The sequence below is a fragment of the Neodiprion lecontei genome, chromosome 1, assembly GCF_021901455.1.
Source record: "Neodiprion lecontei isolate iyNeoLeco1 chromosome 1, iyNeoLeco1.1, whole genome shotgun sequence".
Taxonomy (NCBI): domain Eukaryota; kingdom Metazoa; phylum Arthropoda; class Insecta; order Hymenoptera; family Diprionidae; genus Neodiprion; species Neodiprion lecontei.
This window is the reverse complement of record NC_060260.1, coordinates 25,562,770-25,577,291: the sequence shown is the minus strand read 5'-3', so window position 1 is coordinate 25,577,291 and position 14,522 is coordinate 25,562,770. Positions and strand designations below refer to the sequence as shown.

At 39.9% G+C, this 14,522-nt stretch overlaps 1 protein-coding gene across 3 annotated transcripts in view; it reads right to left on the bottom strand.

Annotated features, from left to right (window-relative positions):
- LOC107223843 (beta-1,4-N-acetylgalactosaminyltransferase bre-4) overlaps positions 1-14,522 on the bottom strand; it is a 97,302-nt gene that overhangs the window by 47,331 nt on the left and 35,449 nt on the right. The window contains exon 1 of one of the 3 annotated variants that reach the window (XM_046730646.1): positions 5,219-5,431. The exons of the other annotated variants lie outside the window; for them this stretch is intronic. The gene's annotated coding sequence lies outside the window, so the exon portion shown is untranslated. Of the gene's footprint in view, positions 1-5,218; positions 5,432-14,522 lie in introns of those variants that run through there. 3 annotated transcript variants of the gene reach the window in all.

The window sequence follows — 14,522 nt, the reverse complement described above, 5'->3', positions numbered from 1 at the left end:
AATTTCTCTCGGTGTGCGGTGCGCATCGCTTACCGTCGATGAAGCCGAATGAGATATATAACCGTGGTTTGTCCGTCCGTTTCGATCAGCGGAAGTCGAGGAAACGCCTCCCTCACTTCCCTCCACCAACAGCGCTCGTCGCTATCTGATTTCCAGTCATTCAGTCACCATTTTGTGCCGTTGAATCCGTATCAGAGATCGTTGAGCTGCACGAATAGCGAGGAGGGTGCACGGTTTCATTTTCCGGGTTTTCTTCGCCCTCTTTATTCCACAGTAGAATCGAACGAAAATGTAGTGTCACCAAGGATCGAGTCCTGCGGGGTGTGGGTATGAAGAATAACGGACGAATCGATTTTCCGTCACGACGAAGAGGAGGAAGGAAGGAAAACGGTGCGAGCTTTTATCGGACTTTTTACCTGACTGCAAGAGCCGACAAGCCGCGACACACGTGCGTTGATGATTGATAAGCGGGAATCAGAAACCGCCATGTGTCCGATACAGAGTTTATCGCCAATGACACTGCCAGGAATGGGACTTGAACTATTACAGGGAACCAACTTCAAACTGTCCGGATAGAACGGGAACCGGACGGAGCTGAAGGATGTCACGGATAACGAACCGGATGCTGAACGTTATCGCTTCTCCGAAATATAGGCTACGACGATTCGTTGCGTTAGCATGAATGTGAATGGAATTTTGAAAGGCGAGCTGATGCTCGAAGTGAAAGAGATCAGCTAGGTAATGTGAAACAATGATTTCAATTATAGGGGCAATTAGGTTGACGGACTACAGAATTAGAAATGATTATATAAAATTTGTTGAACACGCATCATTGGTCTAAGTAATATTGTTGGCCATTTTTTTAACGGCCTATTTCCTTCTTTTCGAAATTTTGATTTCGACGGTGTAACCGATTTATTATTCTCAACGTAGGCGCGAAAATCTGCCCAACGTCTAAATACCGAAAATCTCTTTTTTGATCAAATTTGTTTGAAACAACAAGCTCGTTGATTTTAATATAGGACGTAAATTATTGAATAGCCAGAGGCGTTTCATAATTATGCTACCGTTTGAGGGGGGGCAACATTTTAAATATATGTATGTAACAGAGAGTGACGATGAATTTGAAAATGAAACGCGAAGTTAAGGTTAGTAATGTTATTGGAACTAATAACGGTGCACTTTTATAGAAAATCTCATTATTTCGCAATTTTAGGATTGTTTGTAAAATAGTAAAGCGTAATTAGGGAAAACGTGGTCGTATTTTCATATAATGAAACGTTCACAATGTTCCGTTCCCCGTTTGTAAAATTGAACGGTTAGTCGACAACACACCGTAAATTTGTAATACGATTTTCATTAGCTTACCGGTAGTCTGGAATTGAGTCCGATCCAAAAACCAGACTTGCGATCGTTTTCCTGAGTGAGTAAAAAAAAAACAACAAGTCATTGAGAAGACGACGATTAATATATCTTGTTTAACTTGAGAAACTCGTAACGCGTGTCCCTGAAGCGTCGTTTTAAATTACGTCGTTATTTAACGCCAAAGTATAATATATTACGAAAAAGTCAATTGCCTGACAAGAATAATGGTACCTGGTACCCTTGGAGCAAATAATTGCCAACGAACCGTTGTGCAAATGCAGATTGAGAAATCATGTCAAACTGTTTTTATGCCCCATTTCCATTAACCCGAGTGATTCTATTAAACCTGATTTGGTTATCCGTAAAAATCGATAGATCACTGAATCCCTCGCATATCAAACAGGGCTGAGATCTGCTGTTCAGTTAAACAAACGAAACCCAAAGAAGAGAATCAGTTGCGAACTCATTTTATTCCTCGGATAATCTGTCATTATTTCAGGAATTATTAATTTTATCCAAAAGGTATATAAATTTGAAAAATATTTAATGCGGGACCGGATTACACCGGACAAGAATTTAAACAATGTATCGATCCGAATCGCGGTCTTGTATATTATTGTAAACGCCTCTTTTTTGCAAACTCATCATTTTCCATACGCGTCACGTCCAACGCCTACAGCACCATAAAATTCTGACAGGCAGGTATATTGTATATATATAGCTATGCATATTGGACAAACGTTTACGGATGTTATTTTCACCAAAGCAGCTCAACGCTCGTGAAAAATAAAGGGCGGAAAACGAGAGAGCAGATTTGAGACATAAATATCAAGCCAATTTATCAACTTTACGGTACCTCGTCTAAAAGTCCCGCAGCGATATACTGTACCTACTGTAATGAAAGTATCTAAAGATGAAAAAATATCTACGAAGTTGAAATTGTCTTGTGCAAAGAACGCCAAGCTTACGACCAGTTGACTGGAACTGGTATATAAATATATAACCAATAATTAACGTAAATTTGTGCAAAAATAGGTAAATCCTCAAAGTATAAAATACAAAATATACAAGGTCAACTTTACACCTATTTCTCGATTACAAATACATTGCCAGGCTGACACTTCCACAGAAATATCCTCTCCGCGACGTGTCAACTTGTTTCTGTTGCTATCATACTTATGTTAATGGGAAAGATTAATTTTCTACGCAAGAGTAGCGACATTGAAATTTATCGTAAAATTTTTAATGGATATAATATGGGTAATACGTAATATATAATACGATTATTTGTCAAGTGTAATTAATTTCTACAAATCTACAAGCAGCATTCAATCCGGTTTACGATTTGCCATATTCCCGAAATTACCAAGGACACGTAGGCATTTCAGTTTCCATCACTACGTAGTAAAATATACAGTCAAAAGTAAAAGTTGAATATTTATGATTAAATGCCTATAAAAACAAAATCTTGTTTCTTTTTCCCCCAGAGCTTGACGTACGAATTTTTGTTAGCTCAATTTTGCGCAACGGATATAATTTGCATGCGGAAAGTATTTTATTGCCGCTGACAAACTCGACGGGAATGTGAATCGTTATAAATGACATATATGGCAGGTAAAACAGAGAGCGAAAATACCCTGAATAATCAGTCGATTGTGTAGCAGAGATTTGCTAGCGAAAGTAAATACCTATTCGTTGCAATTCAAAATTCTCAGGCAACGTCAAAGACTCTGAGTTAGAATAATTTTACTCAATTGTCTACCGATTTAATCTTTACCCGGATATGGTTAAACTATTTGAAATCACACGCGTTCGTCTTAAACCCAACGATAATGTGCTTAAAAAGACACACGCGTTAAATTTTATTTTATCAGGCAATTTCGAAGGGTCGTATTATTAATTCGTACGATAAGCGTCGGCCGAGATTTGAATAGGAGTAATTTTCAGCCCAAAGTGGCTAATCGCAGGTTCTTCGTGTGAGAGTGAGTCACGCTCGTTGCGTCGCTGCGACGTTATCGACTCCATTAATTGAATGAGATGTATAATAACGTCGGCCTTGTTTACACGTGACGTTATGCTACCGAATTTCGTTCCTCAACGGCAGGCCACAAAATTAAAACCCATGCGAAAACAGTAAAATGACTACAAGCAGGACGCAAAATTGTTTATCATCTCACACCGACGATTTATAGTTCGCTTAGCTATATTTCAACGTTTCGGAAATTGATAGACTAAAAATTTTACAATATTAGTTCGCGTCGCGTAATAACGAGAAGTTGTACGTATCCTCTTGGAATTTTGCGACCCAGTTGTTTTTGTCTGCAGCATATATGTGCTCGAATATTGGCTAGTGAAATATGACGAAAGATTGTGCAAAATATATGCGAAAGTATCCTTAGTTCTAAAATATGTATATGCGTAAGTTGGCGCGTTTTTTTTTTTTTTTCTTGCACTTAACAACAATCGTTACCGTGCTTAAAAAGAAACGTTCCACCCATTTTCTACTATACCGTCGTTCAACGTCACTCGGATTCTCTGATGCCTGCACAGAATCATGATATACAGAGATTCGTGAATGAGTCCTTTGAGGTTTTGAAGATTAAAGTATCCGCGTGAATGGCACGGAATGAATGAGAATAAGTAAAGAAAGAAAAAGGAAGAGGATTTTGGTAGTTCAATCTGCACTTTTGTCTCAATCCCCAGACCTGATCCTCGCTTTCATCCCTCCGGAGCTTTCACCATTTCGAGACATTTTAACGGGAACTTAACGGAAGAGCTTCGAGAAATTACTACGCAGCTACTTTCAAAGGAAGACTAATTAACTCGGGACACAAAAAAGAGGCACAATTAGTAAAATCTTGTAGGACACTGAATGATAATCACTCGCACGGACAAGTTTTTTTAATGGCTGAAGCTCGTTAACGTAGAAACGAAGGATTGCCTTTCGCTAATTTAGTACATAATGTACTAATAAATAATGTAAAATACCTGCACGGTATAGGCGGGAAACGTGAAAACGAGTCTTGAAAAATACAGTTTCATTTGCATCAAAACTTTCCAGACCACGGATTTGCTCGGTTAACAAAAGTCTGCTTAACGTGAATTACAGTTACCATTACCATGCCATACACATTGACGGCAAACAAGAAGGCCGGCACACGCTTTTAGATTCTAATGTATTATATTTTGTACAGAGTTTACAGTGCTTAAGCCAGGTAATTTTAGGGAAAACAGGGAAAAGCTTTGTGAAAATAAGGGGTTATTAGGGCTCCAATATTTTTTCACAGTACCGACGAGATAGAGCAAAATTATATACACACTAGGATGTTCCTTATTTCGGTCGTTTTGAACTTTTTTCACTTACACCCCAAAAATATGTCTCTATTGCAGAAAAAACATCCTCTGTAAGCGTAATAATTTCCGGAAAATATTAAACACGTGTCGGAGATCGAACGAAATTCTGAGTGTAACGTAGATTGAAATTTTAGAGGTTTTTTGATTATTAAAAATTTTTTTTTACAGAGTATTAACTAAAATGAGCTGAAAGAATCAATTTCTAGAAAAAAAGTAATTGACTGGTAAAAATAAGTAGTTTTTAGGGGGAAATTGAGTGCTTTTTAGGATACATTTACGTGGAAAGGCTCAGTTTTAGAGTGCTTATAATAGGGGAAGAAAAAAAATAGGATACTTTAAGGAAAATAGGGGAGTCACTGTCTAGACGAAGGAAATACGTAAATAGTGACAAAGACGATTACACAATTGATTTTGAAAAAAAGGAAGCGAAGAAAATACGTTTTTCGAATCAAGCATTGACGCGGGAACAATTATTGATCTGCAATGCTCAACGACTCACTTTGTTGCCCGCGACTCAACGCCGTTAATAGATTAGATACTGCAATTAAATTAAATTTAATTGCCGTTACGTCTGCTCAGCTTCGCGCTCCCTGGAGGGTTACGCCTCCTCTGAGTAATCGAGAGGAAAATCCGTTTGAGTTTAGATTCGTCCCTATTAATGCATGCGCCGAAGCCAACGTCACTTGCACGCTCATAATTGCTATCGACGAATCGCGGAATTGCAATTGATGAACAACAGTTCCACAGGTTCACACATTCGATTCACCCCGCACTAAAAGCGCACGATAAGCCGGAGGTACTTATGGATGCCAAACGATACGCCACGTGTACATCACCCGGAAGTTTCCTCCGAACGAAAAAAATGCTCGTCTTCTTTGAGACAATTTTAAAAATCCACTGGTCGACGGTCTAATTACAGCCAGATATAATTAAGAGGTGAAAGTTCAAGCCATCGGAACTTCGTTATCTAGAAAAACACGCAACGCGTCCGCAAGATAGGAGAGCCAACGTTCTGTCGTCTGGTCTAGGACCGGTATTGGACTGCGGTCAGTTCGAACAGCGAAACGATGACGACGTGACCTCGCATCGCAACCTATTAATAGGCGCCGGGCCAAACGCGATCTCTTCATAGTCTGGAAAATAGTCGAGAACCGGCCAGCTAATCGTGTAAAAAACGTCGGAGCGTAAAATAGTCGTGAAGAACTGATGCGGAATATTCTACCGACCCATGCACGACATTGGCGAAAAATAAAGCGCTTTTGCAATGAAACGGAGGGTTGTACTTTGAGGAAATTTCAGGGACGAGTTTGTGCAAATTTTCAGAATACAATAACGCTGAGGCTATAACAATTGTTTCAACTTCGCGTGTTATTACCAAATTTGAATAATTTAATCACTCAATTTCGCTCGGCTCAAACGGCACGAAGCGTACGATTCAAGTTTAGCGTTAAGTTGGTTCTGAACTTGTTATATTCTTGGATATTGAAATACCGCCTTGCGGACGGAATAACTCAATTTTCATGAAATTATTTCCCTCGACGGTTAAAATTCTGACGTTTCAAATGCTGTATAAATATCAATTCACACCGTGTTGACTTCAATGGTTTCAGGGTACAGGAACGAATTTCCTTTGAGATTCGTGTCGTGGACGGATGGAGTACGTTTTCCATGTCAAAAGAAAAGTATTTCAATATTGGCAATACCTTTGTCGAAATTCTCCTGAATTACGAAAAAACACGTTCGCGTCTAGTGAAGAGCTGTCAATTAACCTGATCAATTCTTTGAACGTGTGGTGCAAGTTCCTAAAAAAATTCGGATAGTCATCCCATACCAATGTATCACTGTATCCGCTGACCATGCGCAACAATCTGCAAAGTGCGAGATAAATTATTCACAAGAGCATTCGAGTGGCAGGCTGTGTTCAACTTAATTTCTGATCCGTTTGGCAAAGTGTCTGATTTCGGAGATTATGAAAAAAAAAAAAAAAAAACAGCGGGTTTTGAGCAGTTTATAATAATATGGATTGAATACTGAAAATTTTCACGTATCGTTTCTGCGACTGCTAATTTTCTCCGTGAAGTTGAAGTTAGTAAGGTTAGCGTAACGAATCATTTGGGAGAAGATCAAAAGTCATTATTGCTCAATTTTAGAATGACTTTCAAAGAGTCAGCTTTTCAAAATAAGAGTATGTTTCGTTTATCACAGTTTTCGGAAATTGCTAAAGGCACGAAGTAACGATTTTTCCTAAACATGCATCGTTAAAGTGACGCTACTAAATTGATCATCATTTTTATCTTTCTCCTGTATGATTGTTAACTTTTCAGAGACCATCGTTGCACTGAAACGGTTTCGAACTCGAATCATCTGAGTTACTGGCGTTTCTCTTCGCATGCGCCAATATACCTGTAACAATACTAATTGATCTAGGAATATCAATTAATCTAGTTGGTATTCTCCTTTGCAAGGCAGGGAACTCGGTGTGGAAGATATGCTGTAATTATGTGCATAATGGTTTACATCGTTCAATTGTATAAATGAAAACGGGATACCGGGTGTTCGATGAAATTATGCTCTCTTCAGGCATCGGGGAGAATAATAAAGGGCGGTCTGTCACTATTACATAAAGGCAGGAAGTGCCAGGAACTATATACGAGTGTAATCTACGAGCTGATTTCGCTGCCTCTCGCATGCTCGTTGGTTCGTCAAAGCGAACGTTAAAGTTTGAACGGAAAATCCGTCGTCTCTTTGTATGGTGTTAAATTGGAACAGTTGGAGACCTAAATCTCGGTAAAAATCACGGTTTCTACTTTTGGAATTTGCAAAACGTCGATTTTATTATAACTCTCAATTTCTACGTCTAAGAATAATGCGAAATGTGAAACTTGAATCGCTGGCCCCTCCTGACTAACAGCGGCAGTCAGTTATCTCCTCGACCACGTGTAGGTGACTGCGTATTTTCACAGTCAGTAATTGAATCCGCTTCGTACGCGTGTTCTTAATGTTTTAGCTACAAATTGCCATTCGCAAAGACTAACTACATCCTTCTTAGAAAATTGATCGTGCCGCCGAGTCTTCGTTCCAGCAAATAAGACGTATGTGCCTAGATACGTACCCTGGAACCAAGGAGGTATAAATTTTGCGGAAAAGCCCCAACGTATAGGTACATACGTTACGGAATGAAACGGGGCGTCTAATATGCATAAATGTATGAAACGGGCAACGGTACACCCTGTAATTCATGCTCGATTGTACGTCGTCAGCATTCTCGAGTCTGCACTGCGACGAAGCTGATTGTGAGGGCACAGATCGCCCCTGGCTTTAACGAAATCATACATCCTGCGCGTGGATTCGACTGGGTGTGTATAACAACGTCTGCGGTCACGGGAAATCCAAACCTCCGACTAGCTTCGGAGTGCTGACCGCGTGTTTGAAGACTCCTGAGTACACGCAAAATTTTAACCAATCCAGATTCACCCATTGGACGGACATGCGTGTGAGGACCGGATGAGTGATCAATACGAGATCAAGCTTCGCATTAGTTACACCGCAATTTCAAGGTGCCGAAACGCGTTTTCCAAATCGTTCACGGAGTGAAATTTTGCACACGCCCCGGGTATCACCTTATCGATTGGTGTTGAGTAGCGAAAAGCTTCCGAGTTTTAAAGCGGGGGAAAAAATCGCGAGGATTTAAGCGGTAGCTCAACGCAACGGAGACTATTTCCGTTTTTATTTTCATGCAACGGCTCGACTGGGGAATAAACAATGGTAAATGCACCGGTAGCACCTTGTACAAGGAGAACACGGGTCACGGTTGAAATTTCACGAGCGGTAATAAACTAGGTTTATTCTTTCCTCGAGAGGGGTAAAGTGACGGGTTTACTGCAGAAGGCAAGAGTGCCAACGCTGCCGTCAGCTGCCTCGAAAATTGCTGGTCATTTGAACATACGTAGAAACAGGTGCTGCAGCGAATGATGAATCGAATACTATATTCTATTACACAGTGACCCACTGAGGGGGTAAAACAGGGAGGTGACGTGATTTGATCTTAATTCTGTATTCGGCACATGCGGAAACTAAAATTGTAGACTTCGATAAGCATCATTATTCGTGGTTTATATTTTTTCGCCGATCTGAAATCGATAAAGATATTGGCTTGAAAAGGTTAAAGAATATCGCAGCTAAATCCTTACTGAGTACCTACACTATATGCTATATTTCTCGGGTTTCATTTGGTCCTCTGTAGCAGCACGTTTTTGCTATGGAACAGATTATACTGGGACAAACTCTTGAAACTTGAAAGTCAACTGCGCATGCGCCAAATACTCAATCTCATTGGTCGGCAAAATTTTTGTCTGCGACGCAGAGGGCCAACTTACACAAAATGTGTACCTTTGAATTTTCAAAGAGCATATGAGCGTTGAATTCCGACCGTTATTTGAAGAATCAACTATCCGACCCAATAACAAATGCTTCCCAAACCTTTCCGAGCCGCTACCTCAATTATTTGAGATTCTAACCTCGAAAATTCGTATCAACTACACCGCCGCCAGAAACAGTTTGACAACTGAAAACTCGGGATGGCCAGCCTGCGCGAACCGCCGACAAAACTCGCGCATGCGCGGTTGATTTTCAAGTTTCAAGAGATTGTCCCGGTATAGCGAAAACAAACAGCAGTAATAGGAATGGATTGTAACCTAGCATTATAGAAATTTGCTCCCCAACTCACGATACGTTCAACCAAGGCGCAGACAAACGTTTTACCGTATCTTCAAATTTATCGTCACGATGACGGTCAAGGATTTCGCTACTGTACAAGAACGGCCAATCCTGTATACATACAACACCTCGTTGGTAGTGATAATTGAGATTCAGTGAGCTTGCCGTTTTTCGGATTCCCCCCCACGTATTTTTCTCGCGTAATCCCAACTCCTTTCTCGTTACCCCGTTGTAATCACTTAGGCGATTTTATCTCGGGTAGTCGGAGAACTAGCGGCCTTGAAATAGGCTATTTCATGGCTCGTTTCCCGCTTTTGTGGTCCATTCGACGAGCGGAGAAGCCTCGTCTCCTCATCGGTTGGATGCTGCTTCAATCCAATCTGATGCTCGCTAGATGTACAGGGTGCAGGGTTGAGAAACGGCCGCGTCGTCAACGGGTGCAATCTCTGTTTCACGTGTAGGGTACCGGCGCATCCACTTATAATCAATTTCAATTTTCCCCGTTAAAACGGGGAGAAAAGGGGTATTGAGGGTAATTTGACTAAACGATGGTATCCCGCGTTGGCTTCCTTTTCTTTTAATCATACGTTATACGTTTGAATTGCATTTGCTTTCTCTCTCTTTATCGCACGATTGACTATTTCGAAAATATGCAGGGTCAGTAGGAGGTGAGATTTGATACGAGGTTGAAGCTAGTAACGTTACTGTAACGAGGGATGTTTAGGAAGCATCGTTACTTCGCGCCTTTAGGATTGTCTGAAAAGTAAATCGTAACAAACAAAAAACATACTCGTAACTTGAAACGCCAACTTCTTGAAAGTCATCTTAAACATGCGCGATAATGAAGTTTTCTCTAATGTTTCGTTAGGTTAACGTTACTGACTTAAGCCTTGTGAATTGACGTCTGTATGGAATTACCGAAGATTGAGCCTCCCACGTGTATCGTACATTTGTTTATTTCTCGCTCAGGGTAATTTTGCATGGCGGGTTAGCTTTTGTGAATATGCATGAACGGGGAATTAATTAGCGACAGGATATTCGCGGAGAAACAGCGCGTGGTTAAATCTGCAGGGACAAATTTTGTGCGTGCAAAACTTTGATGCTCGTTTTCTGGAAAGTTAAATAACGTTCCAACGTACGATTTGCAGACTCATATGCGAACCCTGGCTTTTTCGAGGGGTTGGAAACAACGGGGTATTCAAAAAAGGATTATACCCTTTTGGGAAAACAGACGGTAAATGTTAGGAAATTCTGTGATGGGTTTCACGAAGATTAAAAAAAAAAATTTCACGTTAACAAAACATTCAAAACAATATTCGTTTTTCACAGCAAGATTCAAAGATTATTTTTGCAACATAACATTCAAGTTGATGAATAAAGTGAGATATTATGGATTCTTTGGTCTTTAAATCACTCTTTGGACCATCAAGCAGGCTGCCAAGTATATAAATATATACATACTTGACTGCTACTTCTATTCTTTCAACCATAAAGCGCCAAAATTATAAAGAAAATTCCTAAGACCAGTGCATTTATTGGTCAGCTATTTTTGTTGCAAATTTGCAAAAAAAAAAAAAACCAAATAACACAAACAAACAAGGTGAGTCCTAAGATAATGAACAAGTATAACCAATATCATCAATTTACAAGGTTAAATACGATTTCACGTACATTTAACATAAAAGACTGATCAAGGCTGCAAACTCCGGACGTTGGATGACTAATTAAGCGTAAAGGCGTAGATAATATGAAGACTTTATCCGGTCCATGCAGGTATAAATCGAATCCATTAGCGGACCATGATAACGGGACAAAAACTGGGACAACGGGCGTAGTTTTACACTCGGTTGGTTGAGCAGTGAAGCCTGCTGAGGTTAGGACTAGTTCGACCGAGTCGCGTTTTGTTGTCGCATTGTTGGATCATTCGTGTCTCACTCGAAGCTTGGGAGACTATCACTACTTGTAATTCTCAGAAGAGAGAGGGGCCGAGGAATAGAAAGAGAAGGATGGGGAAAGAGAGAGCGGAGAGAATGTGAATGCGAACAAGAAACCAGGCGCAGCCTAATCGCCGCTATATTTTCAGTACCAATTTTACTCTAGGAAAGCCAACCACTCCCGAACTTTGGCTACCCTCCAAGGATTGATGATCTGTTTACTTACTTTTATTTTATCTTACCGGTCAACTTAAAGGTGACCTTGCATCAGGCGTGTGGCAAAATGTTTTACTGATGTACTTATTTATGCATCGTGCTGTGCTGACGGTGCCAAGCTTCTTGTCTATCGAAACGTACAGTCCAGCTTCAATGGATATGGCAAGAATTATTTAACTTTTAACAATGCAATCGGATGTGTACCTCATTCCGCCATATCGGATAAGGCATTTTTAAATTTAAGCTTTTAAACATTTTTTTAAAAACAAATCAGAGTGAAGGTAAACATGTGTGTGCTGTTCTTTTGCTCGTGTAACTTCACACGCCTGAAAGGGTTGAAAGCCTGAACCCCAAGTAACTTTTAGTTGGAGCGTTAAGTAAAACTGGTATCCTGAACGTTACTAAGGACTGTCTGCACAGCGGATTTACAGGGGCCAGGACTACCTTTGTCAGGATATGTGATTTTTCGGATAATCTTTATTTATAGACGGAGTTAAACGAAACGGTATTAACTTGGTTGATTCAGGAACTATACTTTGAGATTTTTTAAGATCTGAAACAGTGCACCGGACCCAACGCTTCAAATTCGGATATCGGGACTACGATTATAGCATATTTCGAGTACTCGAGTACCCGGGGTATCCTAACTATCCGAACTATCCAAGCCATTCGAATAGTTGGAGCACTTGATTTGTTTGGATACCCAAACTATCCAAACAATACGAATAGTTCAGTTTCCCGCGCGGGGTTCGTGTTAAGATAATTGTACTACAAATATTACAGCTACGTGTTAGTTATAACTACTATTACACGTGTAATCTTGAAAATATTTGCGAATTCACTACGGATTTTCTGCGCAGAAGTGGAGCAAGAGGAATTGCCGTACATTCCGTGTGGAGTCGACGGTTAAATCACAACCTCATAAAACTTTGTTGCCAAAACACATAACTGTTTTTCAAATTTCTTAAACCATACTAATTATCCGGATTTGAAGTTTCATAAATTACGGATCCGAGTAATTCGTGTAATCTTGGGCTTTGGCCAAAAATGGTACAAAGGTGCTTTGATCCAAAGACTAATTTTAGAACAATAAAGTGTACCAGGTATCAAAAACTTCTGTCCTAAACTTGTTCAACGTTTGATTTTGCTCATGAATAGTGCGATTAAAGAGATTGAAAATCAAATGCATAGATGAAGCATTTTTTAAAGATTACCATAAATTGGGCATTTATCCTATCCAGCTGTCGCGTACACGTTAACGAGTTTTACTTCCTGAACCTGAGCGTCGTTTGGCAATAAATTTCGGTCGCAAACTTGCGTCGAAATTTCAGTAAAAGTTATATAACCGAAGGAAGAGAAGGAAGAGTTGATGGCGGTAATTATTAGAAGGAGGGAGAGTCCCTGACCCCATGAACATTAATTTTTTAGTATAAACTAAGCCGAGGGAATGGCCGAAGGCGAGCAGCGTTATACCCGCGAGAAGTAGCTTACGTATATAGGTGTTGGTACCAGAAAACTACAATTTCCATAACCCGTTCCTTCGGTTGTGTAATTCGCTTCGAAGTGACAAGCCGATGTCACGCAAGCCGTATTGCGATGATGAAACGCGTTATGGCGATTAGTCGACTCGATAAGAACCCCAGACTATTATCCTAATAATCGTTGCAAGGAAAATCATTTTCATCGCATGGACGTCTGTCCAAAGTACGGTGCGGTAGTCGACAGTGATTATATCCCTGCTCGTATAAGTAATAATAAAGAAAAAAAAATTATTGATAATACACGTCAACGTCGAACGGTTCAAAGTTCATTCGCAGAGGTGTTGAACATCTGGTTTTCCTATATTATTACTATGTACGTATCCCGCAATATCGCAGCGATACCCAGCTATTACGGATATCGTTTACTTATCTGATCGTGCATTTGAAACCTGTTTAAAAATCGATCGGAAAATTACGCGTAAGATTCTGTTAAATACCTATTCAGCATCGCTGATTCCAATTAATCGACAGTACGTCAATTAGGTGTTGTTGTTTCAAGTTTTTCTTCGTGGAACTTTGATCTTTGAAACCCAATTGCTCGTTCGAGTAAAATTAGTCAAATGAAACCGACGGAACGGGGAATAGTATAACTATATAGACGGTCTGTCGGGAAGTTAAAGAATCGGAAAACTCCCCTAGCTTTATATACCGAAGCTAATTCCTTCCGTCTCCGAGACGCTGCTGCAGAGATAGCGTACGGTGTTATCGTGTCTGAGTAACCTATTCAAGGTGTTCGTCTTAAATTATACTTGCAATACGTTAGATAAGAAAGTTCCTTCGGCCTTAAATATTTATCCGTGCTAATTGTATTCCCGGGGTAGGAATACTCCGACTAACGTACAATGCACAGTGTCAGTTTGATTTTATTGGCCTATTATTCATGCAGCTCAAGAATTACGTAAGCATAGAAAAAAAGTATTTCTAACGATCAAGAATTACCATGAGAATCGAAAAAATATCACGATACTATTTCGACATAATAATTAACGCTGCAGGTACAATATCAAGGTTGATAATAAAACACCCATAAACGAGTTTAAAAATTTCAAAATGTCCATGGTTTCGAAAATCACTAAACAACAAATCCATGATGGACATATTTGCGAAAGACTAAATCGTTAATCCTCGACGATTAGTTTGCACTACATCTAACATGCAGTACAACCTCTCAATAGTTCCCAGAGTATTTACATTCGTTATTTTTTCTACTCGAGTCGTATCAGCGGAGCGGAAATGGTTACTAAATTTTTTGGTTCAACGCTAATAAAGAAACAGTAGGCATAAATAAACGCCAACACGCATAGACCACCAGAAGGAGAAACCGTACTGGAATAATAAACGAGACGTCGAACGCCAACGACAAATCGATATACGGACACCTATACCTGCGCCTTTA